Below are 21,064 nucleotides of genomic sequence, written 5' to 3' on the forward strand. Positions count from 1 at the left end.
TGTTACTGGCTCCTCTTCAGTAGGTGGAAAACAAGAAGCTGAGCGTGGAAAACTCCTTCCTGAAAACTGCACCACTGTCTCAAGGGTGAGAGAAAAAAAAAAAAAAAGCAAGCAGGGCAAAGAGCAAATAGATCAGTCTGTACTGCACCTAAAGACCAGCTTTGGTTTATAAGTGAAAATGAGATTTATGTTATCAGCCTGCTTCTTTAATGGTCGTTTGCTGACAATGCAAACCCATCACTTAGTGGGGTATGACTGGCAATCCCCCCTGAAGAAAGAGCTCTGGTTGGAAAAGCAGAGTTTGATTCAGGTCAGGCTTGAGGTATGAACCCAAAATACTGATGGCTTTGAGAAGAGGATCAGCACCGAGAGAGGAACTTGCTGCAAGTAATTTAATCAATTAATTTAGCCTGTTTCTTTTTCTCCTTGCTTGCAAAATGCTCACAGGCTGATTACAATTTCTCCAAATTTATTTCTCATTCAAATTTACTCAATGGTATCTTTTGCACTTTTAAAAATAAATAATATTGACTGATTACAAACAATTCTCTGTGAGGACATGCTGTTCAGTATGCAAAATATGGTCTGATTTAGCTAATGACTTGGTCACATGGATCACACAGCATCATTTCTCCTCTGCAAGTGACAGCTATAGATCTTGCAAGTCAGGAAGAAAATCAGAATTCATCAGTGGTGCAGACACTAAGGGAACAGGATCTCATGAACAGGTTAAGGGAGTTAGAAACTTGGAGCATCCTGGAGGAAAAATTAGCCTTCCTGAGATTTACTGGCTGTGTGTAGAGTTTATATTTAACTTTCTTTCCTTCCCTATCTCAGACAGTGGTCTACAGCAGAGAGACAGAAATGCCCTTTAATCTTTGTATATCCTAACTAGTTCCAAACCTTTCAAAATTGCAGAATGGAAACTGAAGGCAAGAGAAAAAACATACAGAATGCAGCCAAATCTTGGATTTACCTTTATGCTGTCCAACCAGCTTGTTCTCAGCCACAGTGGAAAGGATTCTGCTTTGCTATTGCTACAAGCCAACAGCAAGATTTCTACAGCCTGGTGGAAACAAAAAACACACACAAGAATTGTGACTAAAGGAGAGACTAACTGTCATTTCAGAGCTTGTTCGAGCTGAGGGATTTTACACCAAACCCTTTCCCCCAGGTCCTTGAAGTTTGTCCATAGCTCAAAAAGCTGGGCCAGTGGAGGTCATGGGGGGACAGAGAATTCCTTCTCTGCAGGGCATGGGAAGGTGCAGCTGCTGATTCCCCAGTGCCAGAGGCTGCTGGGGATGGGTTAAACCACCACTTGTCAGGAAAGACATCCACTGAATTAATGCCACTTTGTGGTAACCCATGGCCCAGACAATCTCCCAAGCTTCCTTCCTTTGAGGCTGGTCACTACATAAGAGATCCCCAAATCCTCCTTGCCCAGGTCCTGGCCAAAACCCAATTTATTCCAGGCTTCCCTCTCCTTCCAAGAAGAGGATAACCCAAGTGACTTTTACATGCAGCCACTTGTAGTTCTTTGTTTACCTGGTTCTGTACAAGTGGAAGTCAATTACAATATTTGCATGGCGTGACACCAGGAAAAGGTGAGTGCAGATCATGCAAACCAAACTGATACCTGAGCCAAGGCTGCAGTGTCATTTCTCCTCAGGCAGCATCACCAAGGCTGGTCTGGCCTTATCTGAAATGCAGGACTGGAATTTGCTTGAGATATGGGCAAATTGTGGAAGAGCAGTATTGTAAATCAAAGGTGACTCTGACAAAAGGGAGAGAATGATGCATCTGACTCTATGCATATCAGAAGGGTAATTAATTACTTTATTGTACAATACTATGTACATTTCATCTAAACTGACTCTGCCAAGCACTCACTCTGCTCACACACTGCTCACACTGCCCAGAATCTGTGACTGTCCCCAACAGTCCCAACACACACACCCTGAGAGGCCAAGGAAACAAAACCCCATCACTCTGGGTAAACAATCTCCATGTTTCATTCTGCTTTGGCACAAACACAGGCACAGCAAGTGATAAGAATTGTGTTTTCCCTTTCTCTGAGGTTCAGAGAACGTGAATCCCAGAAATCCTTGGGAAGAATTGTGCCTTGCTTTTCTCTGTGGAGAGGAATGTGGCAGCAGGGCAGCACTGAGGGTCCTGCAGAGCTGCGTGGGACAGGCTGCACAGCCCTGCCTGCACAGGGAGCCTCTGGGGCTCTCTGCTCACTGCAGGGCTCTTCTCTAACTCCACATCAAAGCCACAATCAGCTGCACAAACCTGTGATAGTGTCACTGGCAAAAGCTCAGAGCCTTTTGAATCCATAGTGTTATTACCAGGACAGGGTATTTGGAAGCAGCTGTTAAGGTGTAGGAGTGTGTATGCACACAGAAATCCAAGTGGAATTCTCAATGGTAAGAAATGTGCTTTCTCTTTTAAAAATGCACCTCCCACCCCCTTTTTTTTTTTTTTTTTTGCAGTTTCACCCTAATGTCACATTCTACTTCTTCCACTACTTTCACCTTCCAAAGAAAGCAGGCAAGTCCCATTTCCAGCACAATGCTTATTCAGTGCCTGCTTCCCAGTGCTGATGGCTTTCTCAGATGGGAGAAGCTGTGCTAGGCAGGAACCAAATGAAAAAAAAATATAAACAGTTAATGGGCAGGATTTATTGTTTATTACATGCCTTAATATTTGACTTTCCAGATTGGCTCCATGGCAAACCCAACACTTGATAGAGTGCAGTGCATATGGTGAATATGGGGGACAAATTTTGAAGCTGTAATTTAGGTAAGTGAGAGCTGATGAGCTGATAGGCTTTTTTCCTTTTTTTCTTCCTTTTTTTTTTTGGCAATGGTTTTAGAGCACAGATCATCAAGTCCATATTAAAGAGAATTTCTGGGGTAATGCTTTCAGCCTCTACTCTCAGATTAGTAGCTATTTTTTAAATAGTACCTTAAAAAGTCTTAGCTGTATAAGTACATGAGAGTTCAATGTTTCCCTTGTGGATTAAACTGAAACTTAGTTTGATTAAAAATATTTATTTTTATTTTAGTATTTCTAATTATGTATTGGGCAAAGGGAAAAAAAGTCAAAGCAGCCATCAATTCACCTTTTTGTCATTTACAATGATTATTTTGCTATCTGATTACATTTTCTTAATTAATCTCTCTACATATTAGCTGTTCTTTATTAAAGGTAAGTTTGTAGAGGACTAAACCATACAATAGAGCCATGTTAAATTGAATATCACAGTAAAATCTCAATAAGCACAAGTGTTTTCCTTTGTTTTAGAAATCAATGGATATTTAATTAACATGGGGTAAGAGCTCTTGCAGTTAGAAGAATCCCTACAGATAAATGAAATCATTATTACAGGTTAAATGAGAACACAGATACTTCTGAATAATTTCAAAGTTTTCTATAAACAAGGATGAATTGAAATACTCTCTCCTCTTCCATCATGGTGCAAAAATTGATGCTTTATGCCCAACATCCTCCTAACCTGGGCACTCAGACACCCACTCAGCCAAGAGGCAGAGGACTGCTCAGAGGCTGAAGGAATGCACACTCATGCCATTTCCTGAGGAATTAGGCAATTCTTCCTGGCAGCAGCTGCTAGTTACCAGAGACTGTGTTTGCTGAAGGTGGGAACACCCATGTGAGTAAAAATCACTCTTCCCATGAGCACTGAGTGAACTCTGACACATTAAAAATCTTTAAGAATTTTCCAATATTCCCTACTTCTGGGTGCTTAATTTGATTTCAGGTTGTCCAGCCTGTCTGTCCATCCAGCCCTTGATCCTGGGAAACCTGGTGGTGAAGCCCTGACCCTCCAAGAGGGACTGCTGGATCACTTCAAGGATGCCACACAAACAGATATTCCACGGGAACTTGGTGCCTACCACTGACACTTTGTTGATAAGCCTGGTTTTTAATTTCTCTGGTTTTCACCCCAAGGAAATCTAAGAATATTTTCACACATGTAGCGTTTCCAAGAAAATGTTAAGGCAGCATCAAATATTTGGGAATTAAGGAAGGTTTGTACAAGACAAGCCAGTAGAAAGAATTATGAGAAAAACAGTGCTGAATGAAGGAATATTTCTGGGAATTCTGGAAATTCCCATTGTTGCTATCAGTGCATGGCCTATATTGTTACAGTTGTGTGTTAAATAAAGGCAGTGTGATATATAAAGGCACTTTTCAGGTAAAAGTGCTTTGTTTTGGTACTCTGAATTCTTCAGGGTAGCAGGGGTAGATTTGCCCAGAGGATTTGTGAGTACATCCTCCCTGAAAGTGCTCCAGGATGGGTTGGACAGGCCTTGGAGCAATCTGGTTTAGTGGAAGATGTCCCTGCCCATGGCAGGGGTTTGGAATGACATGATCTTTAGGGTCCCTTTCAACCCAAACCATTCAATAGCTCTATGATTTTTTTGAAAGGAAGAAAATAATCCTTGCTTTTATGGGCTACAAAGAGCATTGATACCATATTAAAAAAAATGACTTTATTAGTTTTTAAATTATTTTGATTTATTAATTATAAATGGTGACTAGAGGGTGATTGTCACTGATATGTTATCTGAAAAATACCTTTGCTAGGATTTTTGTCCTGAGAAGCATCAGAATAGAAACTTAAACAATAACTGTGGCTGTGGAATATGGTCTGGAGATGGTTTACCAAGAGGTGCATCTTTGATTGGTCTCATGTGGATTGTTTTTACTTGATGGCCAATCCCAGCCAGCAGTGTCGGGCTCTCTGAGTCTGTCACGGGTTTTTTTATGATCATTCCTTGCTAGCCTTCTGATGAAATCCTTTGTTTCGATTCTTTTAGAATAGTTTTAATATATCATTTTCTTTTAATATAATATAATAAATATCATATCATATCATATCATATCATAATATAATAAATCAGCCTTCTGGAACATGGAGTCAAGATTTTCATCTCTTCCCTCATCCTGGGGACCCACGGACACCACAGCAGGTGATGATGGTTTTGGGGAGGAAAACCACTGCAATCCCTCCTTCTCCCCTGCTCCAAGCTGCCTGAGCTGTGTGTCCTCTCCCCAGTGCTGTCAGGGAGGGGCTGGGGATCCAGTGTCCCTAATCAGTGCTCCAGAGAGGGATGGGAAGGATGGGAACAGCAGAAGGGAAAAGCGGAGCTGGTGTGGATGGGCGGCATTGCCGGTGGCAGGACCGGGGGCTCACACACCGATCCTGCAGTGACCCTGCGAGAGCAAAGCCCGGATTATGGATGGGCTGTGGGGCACGGTGCCTGGCTATGGATCTGTCAGAGAGCCAGCTGCACATTAACCCCCTGGCCCCTCGTCAGCACCGGGCTCCTGCTCCATCCATTACCAGGGTGGGATGGGGAGGAGGGGAGCTGGGCCAGCCTCACCGCACGCCGCTCTGTGTCCTGCTGGAAGTTTTGTTTTGCTTTCTTCGCTGGCTTCTAGGGTAAGAATTCTGGGAGTCTTTATTTACTGCCAAGAGGAAGCACGGTGTGACTGTGGAAATACCTGTCGCCTAATTAAATTGTCCACAGAGGAATTTTGGAAAGCGCTTCTAATTCAGGAGCTTAATTTAGGCTGGGCCTGTGCACTGCAGCTTTCTGTCTTATTATTAGATGGAATTTTAATCACTTCAGATCTCCCGCCACCCCCAGCATTTTTTTCCTCTCTCCCCATCTCCTAACAACCTGATTCTGGCACAATTCCCTTCCCCTTTAACCCTCCTGAGCTAAAAATAATATCCTCTTGGAACTAGCCAAAAAGAAAAAAAAAGGGGGGGGAAGGGAGAAAATAAAGACCAAGCAAGCACTGAACCAGAGGTGTTTAATTAGCAGGAGTGAACTGGAGATGGGTTCAGCCATCATTTTACAGCAGCCTCTCTAGAGACAGAGCAAAGACCCTGTGAGACAAACCCAGCTCACAGGTCCCAGAGGAAGGTGCTGCTCACAGGGCACCTTAAGCCTGTAACAACTACAAGATGCAGCACCCATGTGCCTGGATTAAAACCAGAAAATGATCTCCTGGTGAGAGTGAGGATGCTGTAAACAAATGGCCTTAGGTAAATGTTTCAGTCTGTGCACTGCTGTTCTGCACTAAAATTGCAGCTTTCCTTGTAAGTGCCCAGAGAAAGGAGACACCGGGCACAGGAGGGATGGGAAGAGCATGGTGTGGGCAGGGATAGTGCCCACACAGTCACAGAGCTGTCAGATGTCTGAAGCTGAGACCTCAAGTGTTTGCCTCAGAGTGGGTCAAGCACCACGAACACACCTTTAAAGTACATTAAATATGGTTAAAATGAATGGTCAGGCTCTGTCAGGTAAAGGCTGTATGAGTGTCCAGGCCCAAAGGTACCAGCCTCTGATGCTGACATCCATGCCATCCTGACAGGGAAAAACCCTGGAGTGGCTCCATGGCCAACAGAGCATGGCACAGGCTGTGTGGGGAGGGGGTTTTACCACATCCAGTGACCCTGCACCTACAGTGCTGCCACTGCCACCATGCCCTGACCCCTCCCAGAGTGCTCATTTTCCTTACTGCCACCAGGTTTCATGAGGATTACAGGAAAAGTCAGGACATTTGTCCTGCTTAATCAAGCCTCTATGACACAACTATAACACACAAATAGCTCTAGCAGTAGTTTTAGACCAGGCCTGTGTGAGGATGTGGTGTGGCGTAGCTACACACCTGAGTGTGGTGTCACTACATTAGAGAGGTTTTGCTCATGTAGTTTGTGCTGCAGCATTTTCCTTGGTTCTTGCATCAGCTTTGGGCACTGCCCCTGCTCCTGCTGGAGTGCCCTGCAGGCTCACTGCTCTGTGCCTGGGGAAGGAAAAGCTGGTCTATCCACGGACTGAAATCTCAGATCCTCGGTTTGGACAAAGCTCAGAAACCTCTCTCTATCTCAGCAGCTGGATTTAGTCTGAATCATCTCCTAGGATCCTCTTCCTGCTACAGAGAGAATTTCTAATCCCACCTGGGATTGAATTTGTAGGCCAAGGCATCCCAACATCCATATTGATTTTAAACCCAGTGAGGAAAGAGAACAGGATAATGCATTGATCTATCACCTTTTCAAGGCAGGAGCATCTGGAAATATACATATATATCTATATGTGTCTATACTTATAGAGAAATATATCTATATTTAATACACAATACAGAATCTATTGTGGGTTATATGCAATATATAACTGGATTTATGCCTTCTTCACCTCTGCCTCTGCCCAAGGCACACTGGACAAGAGGTGAAATGACCAGCTGACACCTGACCTAGGCACTGACGTTCTCCCAGTCCAGTCTGGGATCTGGAAACACATTTGGCATCTTGAGCATATTACAGGTTACACCAGAATGACTGGGAGTATGTACTTTATCTGGTTAAAGATGTTAATTTGCACCCCCAAACTGAAGCACTTTGAATTTGTAAATTTGCAGTCTCATATACATACACATACACACACAAAACCCCCCAAACTTTTGATGTAACTTTGAATTGCCTTTTCCTGGTCAGCTGTATTTACCAGGCTGTATTTCCTGCCAGAACCATTAAGCATCAATCATTCATTGTTTCATTAGTGCTGAAATGACTTTCTAATTGACTTTGTAATTGTAGTTAAAAGCAACTTTTGCACAAGCTCCAAGAAGTCCTGTCTGTGTCCTGCCTTTCATCTGCTGTCACTGGAACTTCAGCAGAATGGTATCAGAGAAATCACTTGCTCATAGGATATTGCTTTATCTTGTATTTAGTTTGATTTTACTTTTTTTATTCCAGGGTCTGATAATGACTTGATGTTTGTGCATTATGGGATATCTGTCTAATTATTATCTAGCCAGCAGCTGAGACATCACACAGTGACTCGAGATATACACCATGGGCAGCAGCGTTTCCAAAATGCTCTTGACACTTTCAAAACCTGGGAAATGCTTTTTAAATGGCCTCTGGTTTTCAATCATTTAGCAAAGGCAGACTTTTCCCTAATTAAATCTCACGTGCACTCCCCCTGGGCTGATTCTCTGGTGTGCCCTTGGTGCCAAGGCCCTTGGGCTCAGCAGGGCAGGGCAGGCACTCGGGAGGAGAGGCACTGAGTGTGCTCCAGCTGAGCAGCAGCTCCAGCTCCTCCCATCATCCAGATGGAGCATCCGGGGAGCCCTGGCTGCACAGAGGGGCAGGAAAGGGAAGCACAGGGAATGCTGCTTCCCCCAGCCAAAGATAGAAGGCAGAGCTCTCCCCTGCTTTTGGCTCAGGAACAGGAGGGGCATTTCCCCACCTACTTCCCCTTATGTTGGCTCTACCAGCATGGAAGGCAACAGGCTACAAAACCACAGAGGAAACAAATCTGCAATGAGAACAGCCACGCTGCTAAAAATGCCAGGGGGAAGCAGCTCTGGCTGGGAGGCAACGCCTGGTGAGATGGGGGCCAGAGCTGATTTATTAAAAACCATGCTGAGGCCTTTTGGGGCTGTTTCATGGAGACTTCAGCAGCCAGAAATGAATCCTTTTAAAAGGATCCACATCCCCATCACTGCCTGGGAGAGATCAGCATTCAGGGGACCGTTAACCCCAGCTAATCTCTAGTGCTCAGAAGGGTCCCCTCACTGAGGTCATTGTTGCTATTATGAGATTACTGTAAAATAAATACACTGGATTGGTTTAAATGTGTCACATGCTCAGCTAGTCTTGATAAAAATTTCATTGCACTATGCACTATTTCACTGCACTGTGCTAAGTCCAGCTGCAATTCCCAAGTCATTATCTTGCCTTTCCAAAAACTCCTGTTGAATACTGGAGCAGACATGAGTCTGGGTGACAGCACCAAAGACATGACTCTCTAACAGCATTATTGCTTTATTTGTGGTGGGTGGGTTAGACCTCAAGAACTGTTCCATGCAGGAGCAGCATTTCTAGAGCCAAGTTCTCCACGGACCTGAGAGAGGCTCTCCTGATTTGCTCCAGGATGAGAGGAAGCTCAGATCCTGGCACAAACAAATCCTGCTCCTGTAGAGCAGCTCACAGTGCACAGCTCTGGAATGAGAGCAGTTCTGGTCACCACAGAGAGTTCTCTGGAGCCCGCCTACATCTGCAGGTAATCACAGTGGCAGGAAATACCTTCTGTGCCCAGGCCAAGAGATGCTTTTGCTTCCATTTGTCCCATCAGCACCACCAGAGTCCTGTACCTGTGGAAATCCTTCCATCAGGTGTGCTCTGAGCAGCTGCCCTCAGAGAACCAGAGAGCAGTGGGTGCTCAAGGGGAGGCACAAAGGAGGGGCAGCCCAGCTTGTCCCTGTCCCACTGCACCCAGGCATAGCTTCCTACCTGCCACTGCCACCGAGGCTGAGAGGGACACCAGAAATGTCTGGCTGCTGACTTTGAAAGCAGAGGCAAATAAAAAGAATGCAAGGCGTTTTTCCTCAGTGAAAAAAAATTGCTGATTTTTAGGCAATTCCATTTATCATTATGTGGTGTCTCCTGATTCTGATCAGCTGCCTGGGGATCCTGCCTTGTACTCTTAATTAGCTATAACCACTCCAGTAATGAATGGTGTGCTGGGGTTAGTGTGGGGCTCAGCTGGACTCCTTTTTGTCTCCTATTTTAGTGCCCAGCCTCGGTGACCTTTGCTGTCTGAGCTGTTGACCTGGCTGCTGCTTGTTTGGCTTTTGAGCATGAACCCAAAAGTGCAGATCAGAGCAGAGGGGTTGGATAAACAATCTGATTTCTACTCAGAACAGCAGAGCTGAGTGGTCAGCATTCAGGTAAATCAAACCCTTTACACTGCTGGCCATGCCCTCTGCCAACCCCCACGCTGGTGACAGGCTCAGGCACTACCTCAGTTCTCTGAGTAGTTTTAAAAAGGGGTTTCCTGCAAAGGGCTGATCCTCCCTGCTTGACTTACACAGCCCTGGTGTGGTGTTTGAAAGCAATTTTTGGTTCTGATACGAAATTATTCCTCTCCAAACGAAAAAAAAAAAATTCACTTGCAAAAGTCTGGTTTTGAGACCCATCCTTTGGCAGCTCTCCTACTTAGGTGGATTTAAGGGTGAAAGGAATGACAACATTTATCTGATAGGCCAGTCTGGAGCTGCTCAGGTGATTTCTTTGCCAGAGGTCAGCACAAAGAGCAGGTGGCCTGGCCCTTTGACTTCCCAGGACAGGACTTGGTGCCAGTGTGGACTCAGAGCAGGAGCAGAAGCTCTCCTGTCACGTCATCACTTTGGCACTTCTGAGTTGCTTCTGAATAAATTGGCAATTTGAACAGTGCCAGCTGCAGTGGTTTTATTAGATATTTCCTGGAATTTGAAATTAATGTGAAGTCTTAAGTTCCTAAAAGTCAGGAGAGTCTAGATTTTCTCTGCCACTTTCATCAAATCAGACAAAAAATTGGACCCAAATATATAATGATCTTGACTAAACTCAAATGAACTAAAACTTATTGTATAAAAATCTTGGGTACATCAATTTATTGACAATCTTGGCAAAGCCTAGTTTTGGATCATTTAATCTGAATTTTCAGCCTCCATGAACCTCTGGTTTGATTCCATGACTTCAGAAAAGCACAACAGACAAAAAATGGGGGGTAAATAGTTTCTCATGCTCTGGTGAGCAGAGCAGAAGGAGAACTGACTGTCTGCTGTGGTCTTGACATCTGTGAGCATTCAGGTGGGCTTGGGGATTGATCCCTACTCACTCAGAGAGGGCTGAGCCCGAGACTGACACTCTTAAAACTGGCTGGTGCTGCCTCTCATCACCTGTCACCAAGAAAAAACACAAGATGCATTCCAGATCAATGTAATATAGAGAGCTGCAGCTTGATTTATGCAAATGCATTCGATTTTATGCAAATGTACAACTGACCTTTCTTTGGTTGAAGTAGGTTGGCAGGTACAGGCGTTCGGGCTGGAGTGCAGCAAAAATGAAAAGGTGTCTGCATTATGCAATGGGGTTTTCTTCAGAGAACAAATATCTCTGGTTACCTACAGCAAAAGCTACGTGATGGAATATTTTGTGAACATTTCTTGAAGCAAAATCTCCAATCCTTGCAGAGAAAAGCTGCTTGGATTTTTCAATAGAAGTTTATTTTCAGCCAAAATAAGATGTCGCAGCTGAAGGAAAATTTATTTGAAAAGAATCAGGTTTTAGACAGGAAAAGGCAGCAGGGGAAAGACAAATCTGAAAAATGTTCACTGATGTGTTTTTGGTTTGAATTTCAGGAAAAGGCTTTTTTTGGTAAGCTGGTTATTTACTGAAAGTCAACTTCAAAAACACATTTACTTCCAGTGTCACTTGTAGTTTTCTTTAAAACACTTGCAATCCTCTCTCTCCTTCTCTAAATTTTCTGTGAAAAAACAACAGTATATATTTTGATTAGGAGGAAACACGATTGAACTCAACAGCTGTTGGGAGTTCATATGAATGTTCAGAAACATTATTTTAGAAGAATCTGATGAATTCTGCTTTCTCAGCAGCAATGATTTTTTTCTGAGCTGATATATCCCTCTCCTATGTTGATAGTAACTGATCCTGAATTTTACTACACATTTTCAAAGTATTACTTGTGTAATAACAGCTCAGCTTCTCTGTTAGCCATCACAGAATTCAGGCAGCTAAAACCCCTACACAGCTTTAAAAATATACCCTTGCTAAGCACACAGTCAGGAAACAAAAAAAAAAAAACAACATGAAAAAAGAGGAAGGGAAAAAGGCAGCCTTGTGCCCAGGGCTCTGGAGTACAACCTAGGGAGGGCTGAACCCTGGGAAGGACAAATATACATCACGGGGCAGAAGAGAACCAGCCTGGAAACAGGAGGCAAAACAGCATTTCAGGCATCTTTTCTGTGTAAATAAAAAGCTGAGAGTGGATTTAATCAGTTTTTCTTTTTCTTTATATTTTCTATTTGGAGAAGAACTGAGCCAGGTTTAAACTCTAAATTGGAACTGGCCTGGGAAGGGAGAGGTGCCATCGGAGCTGGACCCAGAGTCCTGCCAGGGTGGGATCAGCCCTTCGCCAAGGTCAGTCTGGTACAGGGCAGAGCCAGTCCCTCCTCCATCAAAGGGGACTGGAACTGGTTGTTCCTCAGCCTACACTGCCCAGGACTTGGTCAATGATACAGAACTCATCTGGAAGCTGGACTCAAATTTGAATCACAACCCAGAGATAAAATATCAGTTATTGTAGTGACCTGAAATGACAATAACACCATAAAAAATCTTCAGTCCTACGAATCAGAGGCAATCAAAGACTTGGTCATGTTGGGCACAGCTGAACTGGTTGTTCAGAGGGGAACTGGACTCCTTTTAGGATTAAGCTGGGCATCAAAAAAAGAAAATCTCCAAGTCTGATGTGTGACATGAGCTGGAAACCAGGCCTAGAGAGATATCTGGGCATTTAACTCCAATTTGGCAGCCTGAGAGGTGATTTTAGAGCCCGAATACTTCCCTAGATCAGAATCTTGGCAGCCAGCAACAAAGAGATGCCCCTAATAAAAACAGAGCTGACTTGTTGTGTGTCTCTCTGTCCTTGTGCTGACCAGGTTTCAGCTGCTCCCCTTGCTCCTGCACGCTGGGTGTGCCACGAGGAGCTCTGGGCTGCGATGGGTCCTGTGCTGATGGCCCAGGCAGGAGCTGACCTTCCCACCCTGTGCTCAAACCCAGCGCTGTGTGTTTTGCAAAGCTTCAAAGTGCCACTTAACGGGACTTTCATTTTCCTTCCAGCTGAAGGGAAAGTGTTGTTAAACTCCCAGGCTGGCAAGCTGGAGTTTACACAGATGGAACAGTTAGGGCAGACCACAGAACAAATACCAGCGACCAACCAGTTTCACACTTCTAAAGAAAGAAAGAAAGGAATGGCAGAGGCAGGCCAAAGCAAACAGGCCTTGGAAAACTCGAGCCTGCTGGTTGGAATTTTCAGCTGTTACTTTTTTTTTCACATTCAGGCTCTTTTGGAGATCTCTCGATTCAGCAAAGCAGCGAGTGCTTTTGCATTCATATGAAATGATTTAAAGCTCCACGAGGAGTGCTGTGCTCAGTCCCAACAACCACAAAACATACATTGTTTGAAATTTTATAAATGCGGTTTTCACTGAGAGCCACATTTTAAATAAAAAAACTACGTTTTCTTTCCAGCAAATAATATGTTGTTGAATATCCCACGTCTTGCCTAGCTGTGGCAGTGGGGTGTGTCCCTCTCTGCTTCTTTTATTTAAATGTTTAAACCTGAGGACAAGTCCTTTGCCCCCAGAAGGGCCCTGAGTCCCCTTCCTTAACCTGGGCTGTCATCTGTCTCACTCCCCTCGGCGTTCCTGCCCAGCTGAGGAGGGCTGGGTGCCCCAGGGGCTCATCCACACTGCCCTGCAATCAGTCAGAAAGGTCACTGCTGAATATTGCTGGCCAAAACCTCTGCAACACCCTGCACTGCTGCTGCTGGGCCTCGGAGCAAAGGACCAGGGCAGGAATTAAGCCAGGTCCCTCCTGTGGCAATGGAAGCATAACCCCTGGGCCAACCCCAGAGGATTTTATTTCATTAAGACGCCGGGGTCATGCCTCCCTTCATTCAGCCAGCCTTTAATTCCCATCCTCCAGTAACAAAGGAATTGCTAAAGAATTAAAAAACCTGTCTCCTGTGAGCACACAGGCAGAGCCACTGAAGTGGCTCCACTTGGCACCTGAGACCTGCTGGGTAAAATTGTTAGGAGTGGGAAAATTGGTTTGGATAAAATGATTCTCTTCAATTCCCAGAGACCAGCTTTCAAATGCAAACCTCGCTCTGAAATGGAAACACTTCCTGCTGTGTAAACTGTGACTTGTGCTGACAACACCGAGGCAAGTCCTGCTCCTGCTGAAGCAGAGGTTGGTTGGAGTGACTTCAGATCGCTCCATCAGCTGGCTGGGTGTCTGCAGGGCCCTTCTCTCACCTGGGATTTATGGTCATGGAGCTCAAGCAGCATCTTGCTCTGTTTCATCCAGTACCTGTTTCTACCTGGCTTTATTTCCACTTTCCAGAGGTCTGTGTTTTTGTCCTTGCTGTGTTAGCAATCGCTTCCTGCCCCACCATGCACAGTAAGACTGCCCAGTTCCTCGTGTTGCTGACATCAGATTCTGCTAAATCAGTCCAGACTTGATACAAAACTACAAAAACCAAGCTTTATTTACTGGAGAGAATTCCCTGTTTATCCAGGCTAAGGCAAGAGTGGATAAAGCCCTCAATAACCTGGTCTGATTGAACAGGCCCTCCTGAGGTCCTCTAAAACCTGAATTATTCTGTCATTCTAAGGCAGTCACCTGCCTTGTAAAACTGGGGTAGGTTTTCCTGGGACAAGGAGCTGAAGGGACTTGGAGGCCCCCAGAATGAGTAGAGTCTCTCCAACATGGCAAGCAAGAATTTGCACAGAGAGCTACATCCCTGTCCCACCCATCTCCTCCCTGGCAAGATGTTACCTGTTCAGAAATGGGATCATGAATCAAATGCAATGAAAAACCCTTCCCTGGTGAAACCACAGGAACACTGGTGCACATCAGGGACATTGCAGTAACTCAGTATTATTTATAATGTCATTTTTTTTGGCTAATGTTCATGTTTATACATGATAATTTCACGTAATATTCATGTAATGAATATAAAAAATAAATACACATAATATTCATGTAAATAAATACATGTAATAAATACACATAATATTCATGTGTGTACATACAATTGTTTATAAAATTTTTCTGAACTGGACCCATTGACTATCCCTGCTTATTGAGGGTGGTTGGATGAGATGACCTTTAAAGGTCCCTTCCAACCCAAACTATTCTACAGTTTATTCTATATACCATCCCTGAATTCACAGTATTTTTCCCTTATTTCAGTGCCAAGTGCGTGCAAGGAAGATAGTGCCTATAAAAGGGGGTGGGGGGGGTGGATAGATTGCAATCTTCCTCATTGCTCTGCAGTTCCTGCTCACAAGGACCAGTCCCTCCCTTTCAAACAACCTTTGCTGACAGGATCCCAGGATGATCCATGGCAGGAGGCACCAGAGGACCACGGCAGCCAGTGCAACGTGACGCATTTACTGCACTGCCACGTCCTGCAGCTTGGTGCTAATGACGTCTGGGTATTGAAATAACCTCCACAGGGAGCAGCTCTGCAACACCTGCTTCTTCTTCTGCTGGAGAACTCAGCCTTCAGCTCCTTGCTGCAATGGGAAAAAAGAAAAAAAAATGAAAAAAAGAACAAAAAAGAGACCTTCTCAGAGAGGCTGCTGAAGTGGAATGTCACATTAGGGCATGCTTGTTAATGACAAACCATTACAAGGTTGCCAAGTGTTCAAAAAGATGCTCCCCGGATTGCTAGTATTGGAATATTTTATGTAACATTTAATTATCAGGGGTTCAGATTACGTGCGGTAATATAAATAGAAAGAGCAAGAAAGCCTTTCATTAAGTGGTGCTCGGTTATCATTAATCACATATTTATTATATGATAACATACCATGAGAAGGTTTGGAACACAGGTCTGGTGGTTGAAGTGTCTCTGACATGGAGTGGAGCTAATGAGGACTGGGGGTCAAGTTCTGCCCTCAGTTAAATCAGCAAAGTGGTGAATTCTGTTGGTGCAGTCACAAACTGGAACTGAAGACTTCTCAGCATTCCCATTCCACCAGTGGGAAAAAGCCTTGCCCACAGCAGGATCAGCCCCTTTATGTATTTATGGCTTGAGATGGGGTCAGAGTGTCCAGCAAAGCACACCACCACTCCAGCAGGGATGTTTGGGTATCCTGTTCCATAGAATTTGCATTCCTCTGGGGTTTTTTGCTGCTGGGAGCCCTCTACAAGGCTAAATGTATCCAGGGAAGCTGCTGGGAACTTCAAAGTGTAATATCTCTGAGGGATAATTCTCCTTCTGAATGTTTCCAGTGGGAATTTCTAACAAGTTGGCAGAGCAAATTGTGAGATCACCTTCTGACGTGTGTTGCTAAGAAGAAAAATGAGTTAATACCTGACTGAGATGAATACAAGATTTAGGTATTTACACCTTTCTTCAGGCTGTCTTCAAACTCAGGCAGGCAGAGATTATGTCATTCACAGTCACATAGTTTTTCCAAAATGTTCTTCCTATAAAAGACATACTTAATCTTTCACTTGTTTATTTATTAATTTAGTTAGCTCCTTATTTTTTATGAATATTTATATTCTGGGGAATGAAAGAGGCATTTGGAGGCAGCGCTGATTAACAAATTTACTATATTTGTCCTAATTCAAGTCCTGTTCATAATCAATATGAGGTACAGCCAGGAGGATTTTCTGCTGAAAATAAAGATGACTATATGTAGCTGTACATACATCTCCTTTGTATTTCAGTAAATATTAGGATTTGTGGACAAATGGTCAATGGTCAAAGGGTCAGTGTTTACCCAGTTAGAAACTAATACTTGAGAACTATTTATCTCTTTGATGACACTGCCAGCATCCAGAAAGATTACATGATTTACTTTGTTTGAAAAAAAATCTAAGCAAGATACAGTGTTGATATAGTGGGCACAGTCCTGAAAAAAATAGAAATATCTCCTCAGTCCAGAGTTTTTCTTCGATCTCTCTTCTATTTATTGACTTTATTATTTTCATAAATATAGTATTTAGTTTTTGCTGTATGTTTAACAACATCTACTGAAATATGGCCATTCTTTTAGTTTTCTTAAGTATGTGAAGTATCATTTCCAGGTCTAATTTTTCCTCAATGAATATAATAAATGCCTTGAGAAATGTCCCTATGGTTTTCAGAACAGATGTGAAAAGTTAAAAATGCTTTTTTTTTCTGTATAGATTAAAGCCATTGGCAAATTTAATAATTTTGTAGAGGAGATGATCCCTGTTTGTAGAATGCAAAGTTTGCTCTTTGCTGCTTATATGTAAATCCTGCTGACTTTGACACACCAAAGGAGTGGAAATTCTCTTGCTGCTCGTGTGTGCCCTTTGTAATTTCAACAGCTCTTTGGGATTCTGCTGCACTGGTATGAAAGCACGTTGAATTTGCGGGGTGAACAGGCATCCTCAGACATTCCCACAGGACACCCCTGAGGAGAGGTGGCTGTGGCAGAGGATGGTTTGCAGTTTGGCAGTCTGTTGTTCCCTGTAGCCAGGGAGAGTTTTGGGGGTCTGGGTGTACCTGCAGTGAGTGCCCTGCACCTTGAGGTCAGCTGGGACCAGGCAAGGACATCCCAGGTGCTGCAGAACCAGCCCAGAGGAGGCCAGGGCTCGGTGTAGACCCAAATAAACACCTCCTAGAGCCCCTGCACAGTGACCACACACTCCAGCAACCCCTGCAGGCACCAGCCTGGGGCCCAGAGGTCACCTTGGACACCTCAAGGGCTTTAAGCCACAAGCAGAGCTGGTTGCTCTGATAACCTGCCTGGCATTCCTGGCTCTGTGCTCAGATTTGCCTCAGGAGCAGCTCATTTGGTGGGGCACTGTACAAGGGATCCCAGGCTCCATCCAAATGAGCAAATCCTGCACAGATAATCCCCATGCTGGACCTTCATTTGAAGGTCCTGGCACAGGGTGCCCAGAGATCTGTGGCTGCTCCATCCCTGCATCCTCCAGGCCAGGTTGGATGGGGCTCGGAGCAACCTGGTTCTAGGGAAGGTGTCCCTGCCCATGGCAGGAGGTGGAAGGAGGTGATGTTTACAATCCATGGCAGGGGTTGGAATGAGGTGATGTTTACAATCCTTCCCAACTCAGCCATTCTATGATCTCCTGACCTCAGACTCTGGTGTCTCTTCACCACCCTTCAGAGTGCTGGAATGGCTGAGCCCTCCCTGCCCTCCCAGTGACACCACTGGCACTTTCTGCCTGTCCCAGGGGAGCATTTGCTGCTGGTCCCATCTGAGGGCTCAGATGTCTGCTCATCTGCCTGCTGTCAAACAGCCCCACATTTCATCCCAGCAGTGCCTGCATTTGCTGAAAGTGCTTCCCCTCCCAACATTGGAAAGCTCATTGGGATAACTTTGGAGGACAGATATTATTACTATATTTAATTTTTGAAACTCCACTGGAAAAGTTAAGCACTTAAAGAAATCCCTACACTTATTACATTCAACTTTTCCCATTGTAAGAAATGACTGGAGAGTTTGTGCTTTTAATTATTATCATTCTCCCCTGAAATTATAGGCAGAGCACTCAGTGACATTCGAAACATAAATTACTGGCCTGCAGCCTTGTGCTACTGTTTCTCTATTTCCCTGCCAGGGCTTCAAATCAATTTTCTGCATTTCTTTCAGATTTTCTGAAGAAAATTGTGGAAAATAGCTGTTGGCACATGGCATTTTTCCACAATGGTTTGAACTGTTGAATGGAGTTGCAATGGGCTGCCTTGGAGAAACCAGCCCCATTAAAATGCCAGCCTCAGATGGATCAGAACACTCTCTCAATTGGAATTTCATAACTTTTCCACAGGAAGAGCAACATAATTTTCCTTGGTTTTGCCTGTAGTCCTGTAGCTTTGCTTAAAAATAAAATTAGCTGCCTCCTAATTTCAGTCTCTTCTCTTCTCTTCTCTTCTCTTCTCTTCTCTTCTCTTCTCTTCTCTTCTCTTCTCTTCTCTTCTCTTCTCTTCTCTTCTCTTCTCTTCTCTTCTCTTCTCTTCTCTTCTCTTCTCTTCTCTTCTCTTCTCTTCTCTTCTTCTCCTCTTTTTTTTCCCCTCTTTGCTTTATTTTGCTGAAGTTTCAACCATATTGCCCACTAACTTTAGGTGGTTTCTGAAGGTTTTGGGATATTTCTTTTTTCTTTACTCTGGTTTACAAAGTAACCTGGAAATTAATAAATTTTTTTTTTTTTTTTTTTTTTTTTGTGCAGTCATTCTTTCAGTCAGCAAAATGCTTTTCCTCAAAAGTCTCTCTGGTATGTTTTCAGATGGCACTGGCCATACAGAGCCATCACTTTCAGGCTGGGAGCACCTTTAACTCTATCCTGGCTGCCCTGGGATTTAAATTCAAACCACTGGCCAGCACTGAAGAATTTTACTTTCAAGTTTGGCTGATTTTTTGGGTTTAGAGTCAAATCCCAGAAAGTCTATTAAGAGACAAAAAAAAAAACCCAGAAATGAAGGAACCTTTCAGTCTGTAAAGCAGACCTTGAGCATTTGCAGTGGATTGCATGGGATGAGTTGCTGGGAGGGAAGAAGAGCAAGGCTCCATGCAAGACTGCAGATTGCACAAGAGCTGTGGCCCAGAAGAACCAGGGAAGCAAAATCTAAGATTTCCAAGGAAGAATTTTTTGCTGCTCCCATTGTCCTGGTCAAATTGTAGAGCTGGTTGAGAGAAAAAAGGACAGTATTATGAACCTACTTACAGACAAGTTCAATATGGCAAAAGCTTAAAGAAACAAGGTCACATCTCAGCTTGTCCCTGCAAACTGGTTCTTCCCAACTCCTTAGAGAGAGTCAGCTTTGGGTTCTTGATTTTATGTTTTGTTGCAAGGAGGCAATGCAATGCTGTTTGTGATAAAGCCAAGGCCTGAACTTTACACAAGAGTGGTGAAAGTTTGCTGGGTTACCCAGGTCTGGGTACTTTAGATACGCCCAGCCATGATTTCAGATCATGTATTTGAGGTCAGAATATCCAGCTGCTGGCTGGCCTGGTGCCTGCTTTGCCAGGGCAGGAGGAACTGCTGCAATGTCCTTGTAAAAGGATAATTTCAAAAGGGAAAAGTGAGTTAACCTATGGGTGTTTCAGCTTGTGCAGAGTAATGAGTTGCTATCTTCGTTAACAGAAAGAATGCCAAAGAGGCTAAATGAGTCAGAGCAGGCAGAGACACAATCCTTTAATGAGTTGAACAGGAGCTGGTTTGTAATGGGAGGTTATTGATAATCCCAGGGTTTATATAACAGCCTGATTCTGGGTCAGGGAGCAGCAAACACACGCTCCTGTGTACACACACTCGCTCGCTGTAAGGCGACACACTCCTCAGAACAGATGGCTCCAGCCCAGGCACATGCACTCAGGGAAAATGACTTTTTTTTCACCAGGATAAGTCCTCCTTCCTGCTTTTGCACCTCAGTGTATAGGGCAGATGTTGATTTTTTGAAGTGACCAGTTTTGCAAATGTTCACCTGGGCTACTGTGACACCAGATCAATTTAATTCACCCCAAGAAACTCCGTATTTAGAGTTTGAGTAATTTTTTTTAGAAACCCTACTAATACCTTTTCTGCAGCTTGAGAAACAGGCTCTTACTTTTCCATTTCCTCCATGTCTGCTGGGAAGTTTGACACCCAGTCTGGTATCATGGTTCTGGACCTGGAAGTGGGGGAACCACACTGAATGAAATAATCAACACCCCTCACCTTTTATTTTTATGCTACTGTTGGGTTTGTATTGTTCAGGAAGGTGATTTACTTTCCCAGAAAGGTAATAATGAGGTAAAGAATGGTTCTAGCATCACAGAAAACTTTTTAATAGCAAAGCTAATTTCCCTTTTACCTTAATAACCTGTTTAGTAACAGCATAACAGCAATGAAGGAAAATTAATTTCCTTTAGCCATGCCAGCATGCCAGTGCAAAGGTGATGCTGGTTGTGAGTCTGGATCCTCACCTGCTTTTGCTATCCCAACGTCAGTCATTTTGCAGGATGCAGTTTCTAGAAGTTTCTCACACCTTGCAGCTTGTCAGCACTGCCACTGGCACACCTACCAGCACAGTCTGACCTGATGGTTATGGTTCTGTGAAAGTCTATGTATGATATTAGGGAAAATTTGAAGCATTCTGGGTTCAGTAACAATCATAGCTTGAACAGCCTACCTTAAATTCCCTCCCAGAGCATTCCCTGAGAATCCTTAAAGTCCCAGGCCTAATCTTCCTGTGGTCTCCATATGGACTAGCCTATTATTGAATAAAATACATGAAAATAAAAAATCATCCAGAAAAATGTCCAGTGTGACACTTTTAACGATGTCTGTAAGAAGCTGAGTGTATGTTTATCCTCCAAATTTCCAGGTATTCTTTTTTAATGTACACTTATTCAGAGTGAGTTGTTTTGGTTTTCTTTTTTTACCCAGAGAAAAACCTCCAGA

Source organism: Fringilla coelebs (genome assembly GCF_963513975.1).
Source record: "Fringilla coelebs genome assembly, chromosome: 18".
Taxonomy (NCBI): Eukaryota; Metazoa; Chordata; class Aves; order Passeriformes; family Fringillidae; genus Fringilla; species Fringilla coelebs.